Source organism: Halichoerus grypus, chromosome 5, assembly GCF_964656455.1.
Source record: "Halichoerus grypus chromosome 5, mHalGry1.hap1.1, whole genome shotgun sequence".
In the NCBI taxonomy this organism is placed as follows: Eukaryota; Metazoa; Chordata; class Mammalia; order Carnivora; family Phocidae; genus Halichoerus; species Halichoerus grypus.
Genome location: NC_135716.1, coordinates 50,649,877 through 50,670,662, shown reverse-complemented (window position 1 = coordinate 50,670,662; position 20,786 = coordinate 50,649,877). Strand labels below are relative to the sequence as shown.

General features: G+C 34.9%; 1 pseudogene; it reads right to left on the bottom strand.

Moving 5' to 3' along the window:
- Window positions 1-10,930: 10,930 nt before the first annotated feature.
- LOC118541209 (cleavage and polyadenylation specificity factor subunit 5 pseudogene) lies at window positions 10,931-20,038 on the bottom strand (annotated as a pseudogene).
- Between the last annotated feature and the right edge of the window lie 748 nt (window positions 20,039-20,786).

The window sequence follows — 20,786 nt, the reverse complement described above, 5'->3', positions numbered from 1 at the left end:
TTTGGGTGGAGATTTTAGTATTATAATGAGGTAGAGGTAATTGTCGGTCATTCTAGAGGTCCATCTGCACAGAAGAAAGCAGGGAGGGTTATGTTCACACTGGTTGGGTGGTCTGGGTCAGCAGGAAGTCTTGTCAGGGCAGTTGCTATCACTTGAGGGGTGGGCTAGAAAGAAGAGCTTAGGGAAAACGTGGGACAAAGCTCTCGGAGTACAAGCAGGTAGGCAGTAAAGGTCAGGGCTGGGGGTCTAGTTGGTGACAGTTTTATTTAAACTTTATTATTTTTCTGTTTCTTGATTAAATATATATATAAATAGCATATGTATACTGATCTTTTTACAACACTTTGCTAAACTTTCAAATTAATTTTATTTGTCAATAAATTCATTTGGATTTTCTGTGGAGACAATCATATTATCTACTAATAATTACAATTTCCTTTTCTGCTTTTCATTTCTGTAACCTATTATTAATGTTTGTTAAGTAGCTCTGTGCAGCTTTTTAAAACCTTGCCTGGAGGGAGTCATTTTAGAATCACTTAAAAAGTACAGGTTTTAGGGGTGACTGGGTGGCTCAGTTGTTTGAGCGTCTGACTCGTGATTTCCACTCAGGTCGCAATCTCATGGGTCCTGGGATGGAGCCCAGCATCAGGCTCTGCACTCAGCAGGGAGTCTGCTTGAGATTCTCTCTCCCTTTGCCCTTCCCCCAGGCATGTGTGTGTGTGCGCGCGTGCTCTCTTTCTCTCAAATAAATAGATGAATATTTAAGAAAAAATAGTACAGGTTTTATAGTCTAAAACAGTTCTAAAATTTTAGTGTGCATCAGCCCCACCTGAAAGTTTGTTAAAATACAGATTGCAGGACTCTACCCCCAATGTTTTTGATTCTAATATGTTAGTTTTGAAATGATGCTTGAGAATTTGCATTTCTAGTTTTCAGATGTTGTTAAGGATTCTGGCAAGTTGCCAGATAATGCAGATGATTCTGGTCTAGGGATCACCGTTGGAGAAACACTTGTCTAGAGACAGAATGGAAACTCAAATGTATCACTTAGAAATTCTGTGACTTTGGGGCGCCTGGGTGGCTCAGTCGGTTAAATGTCCAACTCTTGATCTCCACTCAGGTCTTGATCTCAGGGTCATGAGTTCAAGCCCTGCATTGGGCTCCATGCTGGCCATGGAGCCTACTTAATAAAAAAAGAAAGAGAGAGAGAGAGAGAGAGAGGAATGAAGGGAGGGACAGAAGGAGGGAGGGAGAAATGCTGTGACTTTATTGAAGTAACTTCACATACCAGATACTCAGTTGCCTATGCTTTAAAATACAGATAATATTTTATATTTGTGATTTCTATAAAGATTAATTAATGGAGCATTATTAAATACTTATCCTAGTATTTGTACAAAATACACTGCGCCCATAAGAATTACCAAATGGGCTAAATGAATTGCATAGATGGTTCTACAGGGATTCTATAAGAATTCTAAATCGAGTCAAGGATTGTGATCTCTGATATGAAAATGCATTCTATCCTGACCTTAGCTAAAACAGATTTCTTCGATAAAGTTTTGGGGATAGATGAAAGTAAGAGTTAACCCAATCTTTCATTGGCAATATCCACAATTATCAAAGGATAATGTATAATTTTGTGTGATTATTTATATTAAAGATAATGAAAGAGGACTTCAGCTGTCTCCATTTTGACCTCAGACTTTCTAGTTGAGGTCTTCTTTCCAGTTTATCTCTTGGCTCAGGCAGAAGACCCTGAGGGCAAAGCATCTCCTGATGGGAACTAGAACTACCCCCTCAAACAGTAAGGACTGCCCTGAGCCAACAAGACCCTGCCCATAATTGACTCCAAGACAATGATCCATTTAACCTTCATTGTCTGCCTCCACCTACCCACCCATCTTTGCCCCACATTTTCCTTATGTAAACCTGGAAGTATTTTTGGCACTTTGGAGATAGTCTTTGAGACTCTTCTTCCTGATGTCGGCCTCACTGAAATAAATTCCTTTTTTCACCACCACTTGTTTCGCTGACAAATTTGTCAGTGGCGAGTGGCCTTGCCAGGTGCTCTTGCACCCCTGTACCTCGGCTACACTAAGTCACAGTTACCTGGAAAAAAAATCATAAGACCATGGGTAACCTTAAAATGATGAATTTAAGCACATAGCTTACAAGTGCTCTTGCAACAGCTGAGTTTATCATTTCTCATCAACCCTCAAATCCATTAAAAACACATTGAAAATAGCCTGTAGGTTGCATGCAGGCTATTGCATCTTTTCTGATAGAAATCACCAGATTTAAAATCATATGAAACATAGATTTTGCCTAATTTCCCTCTTGAGATTGGAAAGTATAATTGTCCAATTTATCACAAACATCAAGAGAACTGATTGACTAAAACAAAACAAAACAAAACCTAGATCTATATATCTTTCTAAAAGAGATGGAGAGGGTTTCATTTTTATATCATCCAAGTATGTGTATGGATAGACAGGCTAGAATCACCCTATTGCTTTATGAAACTTGTCTAATTAAATTTTAGCCCTCTCACTTCAGGATAGAAGTTCATTTTTTGTTTGATCATTCTGCTTACATAGGTGGTAAATCGTCAAGTTAGCAGAATAACAAACTATTGGAAAATAGCTATTCTATTTACTGGATTAGAGCAAAACACTGTAAACGTAATTAAATTGCTGTATATTTCAGGAGCTATTAATTATAAAGATAATAAAAATAATGCCACTATCATGGTACTCCATGGATGTATACTGATTTATTTCTTGAGGGAACATATGTTTTTATTGAACAAGATCACCCATGATCCTGATCTGAGAATATTCTTTGATTCAATAAAAAGTAAGAATTGTCATCTGTACTAGCCCCATTATGAGTTTCTTGCATCTGATAAATAATTTAATTCACTATCTTCAAAATGTATCCTACTCCTCAAGAATTCTTGCAAAAGTATACTAACACACATTTCATTTGTAAGATGTAGTAGCATTTAATAAATTAATCAAGATGTCTTAACAACAAAACAATAAAAGTTATGCTAAGAAGGCAGCAAAACTTTCCAGCAAATCTTCCTTTCCTCAATGTATGTATAATTATATTTTAAAGGAAAGAAGTTAAGAACTATGTACTCTTTTATTTCTACCTCTTGTCTTTCCTTTATTTAAAACATTAAAATATAATCTAGATATATCTGAACCTGACCTCACATCACATTTTGAGGAAAAATTAAACGTTTGAAAAGAAAGATCACTTGCTGGATCTATTGGACTTCTTTTTTTCTTTCCTTTTCTTAATTTTTTTTTTTTTTTTTTAGAGTGGGGCAAACTAGGGATTTTTATACTTGGCATGGATATTTGTTTGTTTTTACCCACTCACCACTTTGGCTAAGAACTTTCTTTTCTTCAGAGAACATTAGTTATTCTTTCCTTTTCTCATTTTATACACACCCAGAAATGTGGCATGATCATAAAATAATTATGAATTAGAAAGCTATCATTGGCCTGCAGTCACAGATTTATCTTAAAAAGATCCATATTATTTGGAAGCCTCCAATTAGGAATAAGATGTTAGATGTTTTCCTTAGACTATGATTTATTTTTAACCTTGAGTCTTTGATCAGACTATAATTTTATGTTTAACTTCGAGTCTTTGATCTGAATATCAGAAAGAAGGTGAACACTAAAGTTTTATATAATATTTCATTTTCAAATGATCAATGAAATTATAAATGAAATCTGTCTTATCAGAGGTTAAAAATCAGGGTAGTGATTTTTCATTCTGCTTACAAAATATATAAAATAAAACTTTAAATTCTAATGCTCTACATCATTAGGTTCACATTAAAATTAAATGACATGGATAACAAACAATAAGTTAGTAAAAATCAACAAATACTTGCCTATTTTGGTATTATGTTCACATCAAAATAAAGATGATTTTTATTAAATGTGTTAGTATTTGATGCTTTTTAAAAAAATCAAGTGGCATCTTATAGTATCAGTCATACGGTAATTGATACACAACATCACTTTTTATAAAAACTGTATTATATTTAAGTACTTTGAAAGACTGATTATTTACATAAATAATAAGGTGAATCTGTATTTAAAATAAGATGCTTGTCATACTTCAAGTTTTTTTGTACTCTAAAAATAGCTGTTAAATATTTCACTTTTTTCAGAAAGTCTCAACTGTAATATGCTAATAGCTTCCTGTGAGCATTACCCCCCAAAAGTTGACGTATAGAGAAAAAATCCCTAATTCCTGTTTCCTTTTAGGCATTAGTTAGCTCCGTGCCTAACTTTATGGCAATAAGAAGGTGCTGGTACCTAGAGAACTAGAACATTAGAAGTATCAACTTAATCCTTTAAGGGATACATCCCTGTTCTAAGCAGCCTATATTAAGTAAAACTTGTGGAAGAACAAGATCTTTCTGAGATTCAAAGGAATTCTAAAATAGACATGTCAGCATGAATTTTTCTTCTCTGACAGAAGTGCCAAGATGACAGTTGAAGCAACAACTGCCTGAGCTAATACGAAGCCTAAATTTGATAATGTCTGCATTTTTGACATCCTGGGTTAGAGTCTTGGATGAAGGCGTGAGAGAGGGGCTTTGATCACTCGTGTCTAGCATAGAGCCATCCAAAGGATGGGCACTTCACGTTGGCAGTTGTGATTAAGGGAACTGAAGGCCTCGATGAAGAGAGAAGACTGTTTTAATTTCTGCTCCTACCTTTATTTCTAGCTCTGTCTTCTCACCTTTACCTGTTCCTTTTAGTTATCCCCTCTTATTTATTCTTTTCCTCTTTCTTCCTCTTCCCTTTTCTTCTTTTCCTCTATTCTTTTACATGCGTTCACTAACCTGTGCATTCTTTTATGCACTTGGTCTCTGTCAGAGAACAAAGCAAACAAAATGTAAATCCCTATTATTTTGGAGTTTCCATGACAGTGGAGGAAAACAAACAAGAAAAAAACTTAAGTGTATTATATTGTACATTAAACATGACAAGTGATTTTTTTTTTTTTTTAGTTTCAGAAGTAGAGTTTAGTGATTCATCAGTTGCATATAACACCCAGTGCTCATTACATCCCGTGCCCTCCTTAATGTCCATCACCCAGTTACCTCGTCCCCCAACTCATCTCCCCTCCAGAAACCCTCAGTTTGTTTCCTATAGTTAAGAGTCCCTTGTGGTTCATCTCCCTCTCTGATTTTGTCTTATTTTACTTTTCCCTCCCTTCCCCTATGTTCATCTGTTTTGTTTCTTAAATTCCACATGTCAGTGAAATCATATAGTAATTGTCTTTCTCTGATTGACTTATTTCATTTAGCGTATAACCCTCTACTTCTATCCATGTCATTGCAAATGGTAAGACTTCATTTTTTTGATGGCTGAGTAATATTCCAATATATGTATATGTGTGTGTGTGTATGTGTGTGTGTATATATATATACATCTTCTCTATCCATTCATCCATTTCCATCCATATTCATTCATCTATTGATGGATCCGTAGTTTGGCTATTGTGGACATTGCTGCTATAAATGTTGGGGTGCTTGTGCCCCTTCAAATCAGTATTTTTGTAGGTAAGTGACTTTTTTTAAAAAAAGGAACAGAGTAAGAGGATAAGGTTGACATGTGGAAGTGGTTTGAAGTTTTAGAAAGAGGGAGCAAGGTAGGCATCATTGTGAAGATGACATTTGACCAGATACATGAAGCAGACATATTAATCATCTGTGTATCTGCAGAATGGCCTCAGTAGAAGAAATGGCTGATCCAAAGGCCCTAATGAGGAAGACTGCCCAGCATCTTAAGAATGGCAGATACACAAGAATGCCAGAATAGCTAGAACTGACTAAAAGCTCTAGGAAGAAGAGAAGTAAGAAAGAAAGTTAGTGAAGAATAAAAATAAAGTTAGAAGTGAAGGAGGGGCAGATTGCCTAGAAACTTACAGACCATTGTGAAAAGTTCAGTTTTTACTCTGAGAGAGATCAGAGTCTCTGGAGTTGTGTGTATGCGAGTGTGTATGTGTGAGTTTATGTATTCATATATGTGTATGCAGTGTGTGTGTGTGTGTGTGTGTGTGTGTGTGTGTGTGTATGTGTATGCCTCAGCCTGTATGATGGAACTTTTGAAAGAATATCTGCTAAAGAATAGCCTCATCACTTCCTCCAAAACTTAGAGCCTACAATACCTATCTTGCCTGCAGAGAATTACTGGGGGCCTATGAACTGGAGACTGTAAGCACCTTGGATATAGCTCTCTGGAAATCTCTAGAGTACGTGCACAGTTCCCCAGAAAACTTGTTTCTCTTTTGCTGTCCTGTCACCATGTAAGTCACAAGACTATTGCTAAGGCAATGAGCCTGAAACAAGTGGAGGAAACATGAAAGAATACAGTTTTCAGGAAACATTATGTAGATTCATTTTAAATGGGATGAAATTAGAAATCATAGGTTGTCATTTTGTCTGATGTGCCCCTCTATTGTATCCCCACATCTCTTTTCCATATAAGACTCCTAATTTTATATAGGTTTTGCAGGGATCAGAAAAAGCTACACCTACAAATGATGAGGAGAAGAATTGATGTGCTAACAAATTTTTATTTGATTGTCAGTGTCCTCTTTCCTGGTAATTTTGCCACAGATTTATTCCCACCTCTAGGGAGTGTGATGCAGATAGAAAAATACAGCAGGGAACCCTTTAATTGCTTGTTCACTTTTAATTTTCTTATGTAGGCTTTTGCAGTCTTTATTTTATCCACAGTATATTAAATATACATTGCAACTGCTAAATTAATTTGATATAGAAAAGACAAGCTGCATCAATAAAACTCAAAAGAAAACTGTAATCATGCCGGCTAATGTGGCAATGTCTAAATTAAGCTCAGCTCTCTCCCTTGAGAATAAGGAATTCATGCATTCTTTTTGGGTCTTGGGCTCTGTAGGATGCTATGTGAATGGAGAAAGTCTTGACTAGAAGAAAAAAGTGACCCTTTCAATTGGTACTTTATGTATTTACTTTTAATGATTTTATCTATTTATTTGAGAGAGAGAGAGCATGCAAGTGCACGTGCATGAGTGGGGGGAAGGGCGGAGGGACAAGGAGAGAGAGAATCTCAAGCAGACTCCATGCTCAGCCCCACGGGGACCTCGATCTCACTACTCTGAGATCATGTCCTGAGCTGAAATCAAGAGCCAGTCGCTCAACCACCTGAGCCACTCAGGCACCCCTCAGTTGGTACTTTAAAAGATCTCTACCTTAATTGAAATGTCATTAATGAAAAAGATATTTTTTAATGTTCTACAAATTTTTGGAGTACATTGGCTACTGGGTGATTAAATTAAAAGCTATTTCTACAAAAAGAACCATCTATAAATTAACACAGTTCTTATCCTTGCTAAGCCTCAGTATCTTCATTTGTGAATTTTAAATATAATATGCATAGTTGGGAAATGTGATATTTTGTTTGATGAGTTTAAATCACTTCCCTTTTAAATGCTATTTTCTCTCTTAAAGCTACCCAGAAATTACCTTTTTCAGAAAATAGAATAGGAAAAAATCAGGACACAAGTCTTAGTCATTATAGGAAAGTATTTTAATATTCAGATGTGTACTGACCTATTTTTTTTCTGAAATGTTCATAAGAATCTAGGTTGCGTATGTATTTTAAATGCTATATTCTTTAATTTTACTCATTAGGGTATACTTTTATCTATATTGCCAAGAACGGCAAATAATCCAGTGATTTTTTTTACATTTATTATCAGTTTCATTAAATGTCCAAACACAATGAGCACATTTGATGGGCATTTGCTGTTTGGAGACAACAAAATTTACATGCTAAATAATTATTTTTCTTTATTTAAGAACATTTAAAAATCTTATTTAGTCATATTTTTTGTCTCCATATCTTCTTATCTTTGAAGATATTACAAGTTCCCCTGAGAAGAATATAAAATATGAAAAGTTCTATACAGGCAGTCCACAAATTAAAAATATGTTATCTCCTGACAGTTTATTGAAATTTAATGTAATTCAGAGGAGTGTTTATTGAGCATCAAGTATTTTCGGGTCCTAAGTAATTTGTAACCTATTAGAAAGTACTTCAACTGCCTTCATTAAAATTTGTCCAATTTAACCTCCCCTCCCTCATACAAACAATTGTCTCCATCTTTTCCCTCTCTTTATTTGGACATTTTCTTTTTAAATGTATTAAAGGAATTTTAATACATTCAGTTCCTTAATTCTTTATGATCTAATTTTCATTCCCAGTGCTCCATTTAATTTGCTCTTTCTAGGCTCATCAGTGTCTTGATATTTTCAAAATCCAACAGTAATTAAACCAGCTAACATCTGCCCCTTTGAGACTATGGATTCTTTTATTGGAAAATCTCTTCTGTTTTGTTTTCTGTGATAATATTCTTCCCATAGACTTATTACTTGTTCCAGTCTCTTTTGCTAGAATGACTCTATTTCTGGCATTTGTCTTCTACCTACTGTCTTTTTTACTTTATATGCTTACTGGCTTCAGGCCAGATTTATGATTATAAATCTCTACTTTTAGCCTTCTCTCCAAGGTGTACCATTGGCATTTCAATCTTAATATTTTTCAAGATCAAAATCTGTGCCATTGAATAACTCTCTAATTCTACCTAACTCTTCATTCTTATTTTATTATTATTTCTCCAGTATCTTGTCCATACTACTAAATTTAACTTCCACCTTGCTGAAAATGTTATGCTTCTAAAAGATAGATCAGCTTTGCAAACTCTGTTTACTTACATTATTTTGATGACTCTTTACTATAAAATCATCCTATTCAAATGACTTACTGTGGCATTCAGGTTGTGTACAACTTTATTCCAATCTAACTTTCTTTCTCACCATTTTCTAGACATACTCCATATTTCTGACTTGCCCTTTGTGTACCCTGAACTTTTAGTCCTTTATTCATGATGTTTATCTTTCTGGAATGTATTTATAACTCTCTTCCCTTGGAAAATTGGAATATTGAGTAATTAATGCTATATGTTTAGAAAAGTTCCTGGTACATAATGCATGCTCATTAAATACCAGCAATTATTATTGTTGTTACTCATAATTATAGCCATGGTCATAATGGTAATAATAGTTCAATGTCCACTTTATAGTAATCACTTTTATCAAAGCTTACCTACCACCTTTCATCCCTTTTTCTTCCTTCTAATGAGAATTATTTGTTCTTTCCTTCTTTTCTCTAGTTACACAAAGTTGCCTCATTATTACTTCCATCATGACTTGACTATATTAATATATTACTATACCATTTATAAATGCCATATATATCTAAGAAATACTTTAAGAATTATATATGTGCATATATATGTAAGAATAAGATATATATATGTATGTATGTATATATATATGTAAAATCCAAGAATAGATACTTTAAGATATAAGAATATCCCAGTATCTAGGGGCACCTGGGTGGCTCAGATGGTTAAGTGTCTGCTTTCGGCTCAGGTCATGATTTTAGGGTCCTGGGATTGAACCCCACATCAGGCTCCCAGCTCAGCAGGGAGTCTGCTTCTCCCTCTCCCTCTGCTTCTCCCCCAGCTTGTGCTCTCTCTCTGTCTTAAATGAATAAATAAAATCTTAAAAAAAAAAAAAAGAATATCCAAGTATTCAAGAATAGATACTTTAAGAATAAGATATATATTTGATATAGATAGATATCGTATATATATCTTATATATCTTATATCTTTATATCTTAGATATATATACACACACAGATATATGCATATATGTATATATCTTATTTTTATTTTAAAAAATTTTTTTAAAGATTTTATTTATTTGACACAGAGAGAGCAAGAGAGAGAGAGACAGAGAGCAAGCACAAGCAGGGGGAACTGCAGGCAGGGGAGAAGCAGGCTTCCCGCTGAGCAAGGAGCCCGATGTGGGGCTCGATCCCAGGACCCTGGGACCATGACCTGAGCCAAAGGCAGCCGCTTAACCGACTGAGCCACCCAGGTGTCCCACATCTTATTTTTAAATGATTTCTTGAATGAAGCCTGGTATTTTTGTAACATGTTTATAAAGGAAGAATTGAGTTGGATAGAAAACTCTTGCTTCTTAGATTTGCTGAAGATATTGAGTAATTTTAAATAACAGTATAAATTTTGAAACAAAGATAGGTGTTCTTGTAGTCATTTGAGTTTGTATGTTTAATAAAGTAATTAATTTTCCAGTCTCACAAGCAGAGAACTCCTTTAGACCAGAGTGCTTTAAGCACACCCATTTTATGAAACTCTTTTCCTTGACCTAACTTGCAAGAAAGGTCTTCTAATATTCAAATAAAACACAGGTACAAAGACTCCTGTGTTTGGGATTTCAAGTTAAACAGAGGGTGGAAAATAATACTTAACATGTGGGCTTATTGTACTTTTAGAGTTAGAACAGGGAGAGGAAGGGAAGCAAATTATCCTCTGCTCAGCACTGAATGAGTAAGACCTGCTTAGTCAGAATATGGGCAGATGCCAATTATTCAAGGACTAAGAGGCAAGACTCCAGAGAAGCTCCTACTGCTTCCTAAAAGGATGACAGTTAAATTCCAGAAGTGGGTTCAATTCCTGGTGGATCTTAATGTCTTTCAGAAAGAAAGACAAAAATGGCAGCGAAATGAAAAAAAAAAAAATAGCATTCAGCTTTACATAATTACGGATAGTACCATAATTAGTGGAGAATACTCAATTTAGCATTAGTGGTAAGAGCAGTGGGTGAGACAGATTTGCTAAAACTAAGAAAAGTTTCATATAATCAAAGACACAAAAGAGTTTGGATTTTAATTTAAATGAGATATCAGAATGCATAGAAATGAGGATCTCCCATGCAAGATTGTATGTAGTACATAATAATAATAATTAACACTTCAGCAATAGATCCTATTAACTGATTTAACTGTCATAATGTTACGAGAAACTGGTGGAGTTCTCAGGCCTTGACCCCTCAACCACCAACCAGTACCAGATTCTTGAGTTTGCTGCAAGAAAAGAGCTGAAGGACAAGTCAGAGTAAAAGCACAGCAGAAGTTTCATTACAAAGAGAAAGTAGACTCTTGAGATGTGAGAGCTAGTGAGCTCCAGGGACAGCTGTGCCCACTGGGGTTTAGGTTCCTATCTTTTATTGACAGCTAGAAACAAAGGGGTGGAATATTCATTACTTGAGGCATGGATTTCTTGGAAGCAGGGTTACTTGCTTTTTCTTCCTTATTTGGTCAGGGGTTTCCTGTCATGGCACCCTGAGGGAAGAGATTTTAGTATGTTTGTGTGGTATAATGATGGAATAATGTAAACTTTGGCCTACTTTGTTGGCCATCTTGGGTCCGTCTGGTTTGATTAGGTTTCTTGCGGCTTTGTTTTGGAGTGCTTCCAGGACAGACCTCTAACTTCCTCCTAGTTGGCCATGACTTCCTCTCTGCTGGCCATTAGGCAGGCATCCTGTCAGAACCTAACTAACTTCCTACTCTAACAATAATAATCTGTAATTTAGGTACTACTGTGATGTGAGTGCTGGTATCATCCACACAAATAGCTAATTTAGTAAGTTTGGATCCATGTTCACCTTGGGGGCCCAAATCACTGCTGAACACCTGGAAGAGTGGAAATAGGTAAAAAGGATGATGCGTGTAACAGTTTTGCAAATAAATTTTCTCAATTACATTGATTTCTTTCTGCCCCCTACAACTTTCTGGTTCTTGTGAAAACTTTAATTTGTTACATTCATTATCCAAGAAATATTATTATTTTTTAAAAATTTTTAAAGATTTATTTATTTATTTATTTATTTATTTATTTATTTACCTATCAGAGAGAGAGAGAGCAAGAGCACAAGCAGGGGGAGCTGCAGGCAGAGGGAGAAGCAGACTCCCCGCTGAGCAAGGGGCCTGATGCGGGACTCCATCCCAGGACCCTGGGATCATGACCTGAGCCGAAGGCAGATGCTTAACCGAGTGAGCCACCCAGATGTCCACAAGAAACATTATTCTTTAAAAAGGGCATATTAGAATTTAGAAGAATTTTAACTTGGAACATTACTGACAAAGCTAAATTTCCCTTTATCCTTATTAGCAACCTCAGTGACCTTGCCTATCACAAATAGCCACTAATAAGAAGTGGGTGCATATAATTTCAAATGTCTTACTATACTTCTTACATATACATACATACATATATATATATACATGTATATATAGGTTTAGGTATAGGTACAAGTATACATATGTGTATATCCACTGTATTAGTTTTATAACACTGCTATAACAAATTATCACAAATTTAATGGATTAAACAGCACAAATTTATTATTTTATGGCCTTTTAGCTTAGAAATCTGGCACAGTCTCAATGGGCTAAAATCAGTGTGTCTGCAGAACTACATTCCTCATAGAGGCTGTAGGGGAGAATCCATTTCCTTGCCTTCTCCAGCTTCTAGAGACTGCCCACAGTCCTTGGCTCATGATTCTCTTTCTCCTTCAAAACCAGCAACATTACTTCTATCTAACCATTTCACAGTAACATCTGTCTCTAACCTCAGAATGAAAAGATTCTGATTGGATTGAGTCCACCTGGATAATCACTCCTTCTCAAATTCCGTAACTTAATTTCATCTACATGTCTATTTTGCCAAATACTCACAGCTTGTGATGGTTAGGCGGTGGGTATCTCTTAGATGTCTTTTTCCTGTTTACCACACACAAACATACTATTATTACTTTCAATTAGGTGACAGGAAGTATCATTGCAAGTCTCATAGCTTCTATTTTATTTTATTTTTTTCTGTGCAGTAGAAGTTAATATCACCTGCTCAGTATCTAAGGAACTATAGGGGAAGCAGTCTTGAGAAGAATTGGGTGTTCTGTGTGTGTGTGTGTGCGTGTGCGTGTGCGTGTGTGTGTGTGTACCCAGGAGATGGAGTTTATGGGGGGATATATATGCAGGGCTCAGTGAGATGGATTGAGATGGGAATAAAGAATATGTTTGGAAAGACAGCTTGCCGTTCTTCTGAGGAGTAAGAGGATGGCAGCAAAAAAAACCTCATAAGGGTTGAGGGTGCAGGGAAACATTTATTTGGTGACTTGGGACTGTGATTTGAATAAGCTTGGTGTTCTCAAGCATACCACCTTCTTTTTTGTTTGTTTTCGGAAATCATTACAGTGTCAGAAGTGTTTGAGAGTGAGGCATCTTGTCTGGCCCGTGATGGGTGCTGCTGAGGCATTTCGTGGATGGCGCTGGCACACATGCAAATTATTTTTCTCTCAGTAAGCTTCTTGTTTGTTTGTTTTTACTTAGAAAAGATTAGTAAAATCTGTTTATTAAAAACAAAAACACTTTGAGATCCTACAAAACTGTGTTGTCTATTTTACAGCACTTAGCATTGATTTCTTAGGTAAAAGAATGATTATGTTTATTATTATTATTATTATTTCTAAAACCAAAGGCATTTCTAGGATTTCATTCACTGATCGGTGCTGGTTTGATAAAAGAAATCATATTAAAATACTCTGGACACTTATTGTGGCACAAATAAATGTGCCATATCTTTTCTAATTATTTTGTTTACTGTGATAATGGCTCATTTCCATGTTATATCTTATACTGATATTTTGGAGTTAATATCCCTGAAAACATTAGTGATGAAACAATGTAACAAAATATCTCACTAAGAGTATAGACACCCTCTTTCATAAATATGGATAATACTTCATTGCAAGACTAGTTTTTAAAGATTGTGAGTCCTCAAGAGACATGACAAATTTTGATGTCATTGAATTTAACCTATATGCTTATTGTTTAATTTGACTTTATAGATCACAAGTGATGAGCTATGTTGAATGCCCTACATTTTCCAATAATATCTATTTTTTAATCTTTAATATTGTTTACTTATTAGGCTTTGCTTCAAGTGCTCTGTTATTATATTTTATAGCATCTCATTTTTAGAAATCAAACATGTGTGTCTAATCCGACAGGGCACCTTAAAATACAATGTTTAGAACCTAATAAGTAGAAGTAATTGATTTCTGAGTTGAAAATGAGTCAGGTCTAACTGAGCCCATCTTTATTAAGCTACTTCAAAGGACGCCCATAGTAATGAGAGAGAATCGCCAATTATAGTACATCATTTAATATCACACCTATCACTTTTTCTGATCCAAGTAATATTTATTTGCACTGAGTGATTTCAGTTACATGACACAGTTAGAGTTGAATTCTTCTGCTAGTCTAACTTAGCAGTGCATGTTCCAGAAAGATATATGGTGTAGTGAAGAAGACGATTTAGTAAGACAAGACATTTTTCGTCTCTGGACTTTTTGCTACATAAAAGCCTTGTCAGTTTGACATTTGCTACTTTTGCTTATGATTTTGTTCTATTTTCTCTTCCTCCCATGCCATCTTTATCAAACTACTAAAACACATTTTGCTAAATGCTCCAGATGGGACAGTGGTACTTGTCCATACTTGGCTCCTGGATAGAAACTAGGACAATTGCCAAGCCTCTCTTCTTTTTATAGCCCCATATTTTGAACGTATTGTATAATTCTACTTTTGCCCATAACTGTATTATTATTACTAATTATTTATATTATTTTTCTGAAATTCCCAATCCCACAATTGAGTTATATCCAGTGCATGGTAGAACAGTAGGCACTAAAAATGTATCTGCTGAATGATGAATACTTGTTTATACTTTCAGTGTATCAGAAGAGGATACTTTTATTTTAGCACAGAAAATATATACACTACATACACTATCTGTATATGGGATGTACATAGAGGGAAAATAAACTCAAACTTAGTCTTTTGCTTTTAGCATGCTATGAATTAATCATACGGTGTAGATAGAATCTCAATAGATAGAGAATGAGAGAGTGCGCATATGTTGTTTAATAGTCCTAACTGCTTGAAAGATGAAAGGGATGCTGACTGTAGAGTAACTCCAACAACTCAGTTTTGATTACTTATAAAATGGTTAGAGACTTCAACTTTGATTAATGGCAGGCACGATGCTTTGCAGAAACTCTCCCATTCAGAACACCTAGAACATGAAAGAAGTATCAGTGTTGTAAAATATCACCCAGCCAAGGTCCAAAAGATGGACATAAAAGGTGAGCTAAGACAGAAAGCTTAACAGACAAGAGGATGAATACTTTTGACACCTTTGCAGGCATTGGAGTATAAAAGTCAGAGTGTAGGGCTTGAGGGGGTGGGAAAGGAATTGGATTTTAGTTTGGGACCATGAAATATTGCAACTAGAAATAAAAATGAACCAAGAGCAGACTGTCGTTTGTCTACTTAGAAGGAAAATAAAGAGTTTTAACAAATAATTGCACTGTAGTGTCATGGATTAGATCCTGAAACTGAAAAGGCATTAGTGGAAAAGCTGGAGAAGTTGAAAAAAATCTGTAACTTAGTTAACAGTATTATGCCAATTTTAAATTCTTAATTTTAAAATTGTATCATGGTTATAAAAGATGCCATTATTTTATTAACTTGGTCATATGGAATTCTCTGTACTAACATCACAATCACTAAACCAAATATAGTTTGTGTAACTATGTTAATATTAAGCGCAGTAAATCTACAGCAAAAAAGAAATACTACAAAGAGGAATATTTCATAATAATAAATGATTCCATTCTCTGGAAAAATATAACATTTCTCAGTTTGAATGCACATACTAATGTCGTCTGATGATATATTACAAAGGAAAAAATTGAGAAATGTGCAAGGTAAACTAGAACAACAAATTATATCTACTAAATGTAGAAAGAAAGGCATAATTATAAGAAAAATATGGGGTAATAAAATGAAAATGTAAAACAGAATCAGCAAACAAGTTGTTTCTGTGAAAAGTATCATGCAATTTATAAAAATTCAAGCAGATATGGCAATAAAATAAAATAGTAAGCACAAATAACCAGTGCCAAAAATTAAAAAGTGGGTATCAATACAGAATCTAGAGATATTGAAAAATAGAGGATATTATTAACATCTCCATAGTAATATACATGAAAATGTAGAGAAAATGGAAAAATCCCTAAAGATAAAAATAACTTACCAAGAACTGACACAAAGTAAAAGAGAAAAATTGAAGAGTCATTGTTATTAAATGATTTCAAATACATAATAATATCTATCTACAATTATTAACTATCTGCAATTAACACCCATCATAAACTTGATTCCAAAGTATGAAAAGAGCATTATAAAAAGGGAAATTATGGTCTCAGTCACAGATAATCAAAGATTATAAATAAAAATAAAATGAATACAGCATCTTAAAGGGACAAAACCTCCCCCATTTCAGGGATAAAAATTTTAAAACAGAAAACTTACAAGAAAATTTCTCAATCTGCTGAATAACAACAAATATTCCTAGAGCAAAATATCATATTTAAACTAAAATATTACAAACTTTTCTTTTGAAACAGATAACAAGGAAAATGTGTCTACCTTTAACATTTCTAATTTGCAGATCTTAGTCATTATAATACAAAAGGGCAGAATTAATTTTTTGAAACATTTGAAATGTATTTTGAAGCAAAATCTCCCATTTTACACAGTCTTGCAAAACCTTAAAACTCACCCATCATTGTGTGATATATGTTCTCCTCTCCTTTGAACTGATAGGATTTTGCAGTAACCATAACCAATAGAATATGGTGAAAGTGCTATTTTATGAATCCCAACACAACGTCGAAAAAAAGCCATTGCATTTTTTCCTTGTTTTTTGTACGCTTACTCATGGAGAAGACTGTGTGAAGAGGAAGTGGGTCTTCTAAACTCTGGCTCCACCTGTTTGCAGCTGAGTACCAGCACTGAGTTGCTAGGTATAGTGAGGCACTTTGAAAGGGGATCCTTCCGTTACCTCATATTAGGAACTTCCCCAGCTTGGTATGCACTGACAAAAGAAACACTACTGAGCCCTGATAAAATTTAAGATATCGGGGCAAAAGCATAATATTGTTTTAATCTATTAATTTTTGTATAGCTTTTTATGAAACAGGGAATAACTGATATAACAGAGATTAAAATTCATAAATATTGGAGACATTCTAATATTGCCTATTTAAACTTTGTTTGAGATAATAGTAATTGACTTCAACACAACTTCTATCTGTAAAATACTCAAATTGTAATCAGGCAGTTTTAGATTACTTCTAACAGTTTTTTTTCTTTGTATTTACCACATTATAGTAAGTGTGCTTATCTATTTATTTAACATATAAGCCACAGAAGACACAGACATTCACAGCTACATTTGTGACCCTACTGAGGTCTAGATAAATTGAAGAATATAAAATAAAAATAGGAGAAATAATGATATATTGCTGACCAGAAAGCCCCTAGATATGTGGAAACAGCTTTGTTATCACTGATAGCCTGGGGGAAATCAAATTGAAATCCCATAATAAATCTCTGCAAAGTATGTTTTCATTGCTAACCCTACAACCCAATAATTCCCAACATTCTGACTGTGATAGATCACTCCTATGATTGCCAGCTTTGAATCCTAGCCTTTAGGGGATATTGAATTACTCTTCAATAATTTTGAAAAGACCCTTTCTCTCTCAATACAGTTATCATGATATTCTTTTTGAATTATTTTTGAATGAATTAAATGAGATTTATATGACGGACAATATGGGGCAGCAAAATAAGCAATTTTGATGTCAAATAAGCCTAAATTTAAATCCCTGATTTTTAGGGCACCTGGGTGGCTCAGTAGGTTGAGCATCTCCTTTGGCTCAGGTCATGATCCCAAGGTCCTGGCATCGAGCCCCGGGTCAGGCTGCCTGCTCAGCAGGGGAGCCTGCTTCTCCCTCTCCCTCTGCCTCTCCTCCTGCTCATGCTCCCCTCAAATAAATAAAATCTTAAAAAAAAAACACCTAATTTTCAAGATATGTTACTTTAATACTATTATTATACTTGGAGCCAGGACAAAGTTTGAGTTAATCGTTTTTCTTATTTCATGGTGAAATATTATCAGTCTATGCAAAATCTCATTTTATTACCCTTACTGATACATTTCATTTTCTTTTGTCCCCATTCTCCACTCTCACCCTACCACACTGCCTATAAGAAATAGTTCTAGGCTGCTGGATATGAACTTTTGCATTTGTATGTAGCTTTTAAAAACATATATTTTTGAAAATATATTTATTGTTAATTTATACAAATTTTTACAGATTTACACAGATAGTACTCACCTGTAGATTTTTTTTCTAAATGTTTCCACTAACCACTATTTTTAGGTCCTGTATAGCCTAGTTTATTGTTTTTAACTCTTTTCCATGGTATACATCTACCACATATTTATCCATTCAAAATCTAGATTGTCTCCAATAATCTGATACAATATAATTCACTTATTGATACAATGAACATCTTCACATATGTTACATGGTCCTTAATGAGAATTCCCATATGAGGATTTCTCTGAAATACAAACTCAGGAGTTATTATTGGATCACCTAATGTATGCAAATTCATGAAATACTGTCAGACTGGCCTCAAGAATGGATTTTTAAAGTAACTTTCCCACTATGGTAATTGAGGAATCCTATTTCTCACATTTCCACCAGTATTTGCCATTACGGTACTGAAAGCTAAGATATAATCCAAAAGCTGCATTTTTACTTCTAATCTCCTAAACTATATCCTTAAAAGGCAAATACTATGGGTTAATCATTACCACAGGAAAAAAATTTAACATAGTTTAGACATATTTCTAACCTCCCAACCTGAAAGAATACATCATTAGATTACCCAAGTCCACACATTAAGATTAATCACTTATTTTGTATTTGTTAGGAGTCTTTCATTTGCAAGTATAAGAATATAGGACCCACACTGGCTTTAAGAATATGCAAAAATTATTCCAGAGTTAGGATGAGGTACAAAAAGTTTGATCTGATGATTCATTCCTACTTGTCAAAGACCTATTTTGTTTGTATCTTATTTGTCTTTTTTTCTTTTTTTAAAGAATTTTACAAGTTTAATGTGAAATTTAAAAAAATACAAATAGAAAGAAGTCCATGTTCTTTAATGTTGTACAAAAAAGTATGAGTAGAACCAAAAGTAAATTAAACATTATTATCACATTTGTTTACACCACTATCTAGTTCTTCATATTAACCTCATTATTCAAATAACAGAAGAAAATAGGTTGCAGTTTAGGGATTGAGAAAGAGATAAAAAAAAAACAAAAAACAAAAAAACCAAATCTTTCCTACCATGTTTATTCTACACCATATAGCTGTGCTCACAGAGATGACTTCTTTTACTTCTCCACTGTGCAGCAATTCAGTCATAAAATTGAACCTGCTAAGAAGCTGAGGAAGACTAGAAATGGATGGGCCCAAATCCTCGTGCATTTTCATACAATTTTAACAATGATGCAGCTACCAGCTTGTAATTTTTAGGGCTGCAAACAAGGCTTTCTCTTGAAGTTGAACCAAAAACAACTTCTTAATGTTCCTTGGGTTTTGTAATATGTGCAGGAATATACGGATAATGAAGAGATTCAAATTTTGGTCTCTACCAGTTACCAAAGCAGTTATCAATGATCCAGTCCTACAGGGCTCCATCTTGACCGCTTTGTCATTAAGTGCTTTAGTCCTTCAACTTCATCTCCTCCTGGCTTAAGTTCACCACCAGGTAATTCAAAGAAAGTTGTTCCTAACTTTAGCCATAACACATGGGGCGGCCAGTGCTCATGTACAATCAGAACCCCTTCTGTAGTCCTTCTCATTCCAATTTTATCAAATTCCTCCCTCATGCACTGAAATCTGGCTGCAACAGAGCTGTCCTTCTCATAGAAGGACTCTTTGTACCGACAGTGTAATTGGTAAGAGCATACAGGTTGACGGTTTGCTCCAGGGTGAGGGGGTGGGTCTGCTGGATGTACTTGTTGCCAAACTGGTTGACCCCCTGGGGCCAGCGGGGTTGTGAGCGATTGGGTGGTGCCACGGCCATGCTGGCCGTGCTGGCAAGCTCCAGTACGAGGGGCGAGAGGAAATGGGGCAGGCAGGAGACTCTCCCTGTGCCAGCATGGTTATTTGCATCCCCTTTAGTGTATGCCACCTGCCATTAACATGAGAGCGCAAGAGGAGACTTATTTGTCTGTCTTAATGGAGTTTAATTTTTCTTGTTATTGATTTTTCTCAAACTCATAAAATGACGTCCAGAAATTTTCAGGATCTACAGGCTTTCAGCTTTTCATCACACAGAAAGAGAAAGTATCTCCCAGAAACATTTGAAGAGTGGGAAATTATGTTTCAGTACGCCGAAACACATTTTATATATTTCGTTCATTTGCTTGAATTAAGCTTCTTATATCAATCACCCTAAACTAAGCCAACTAGGGACTAATCCTGAAGTTGGTACTGATGTCTACTTTTCTAAGGTATCTGAGCTGTGTAAGAGTGGTAAATACAGGTTGACAATCAGGGTAAAACTACAGAAAAGAAGGGTAAATGGATGTGGAGAACAGAAAGAGCGAACATGTTCATTAACTAGAAAAACTGTACCCCGACACAATTAAAGCAATTTAATCCCTTATAATAGAATTTTCATAAAATGTAGACTAATCTTTAAAAAATTTAGTTTTGCTAATATTTTCACTACAGTTATTATTTGTTAAAAATAAAATGTATGCTTTATCAAGTTAAATAATTTTGAGATTCATAGAGGTTATTGTTTTGCATCTTAATCATCTTACTCC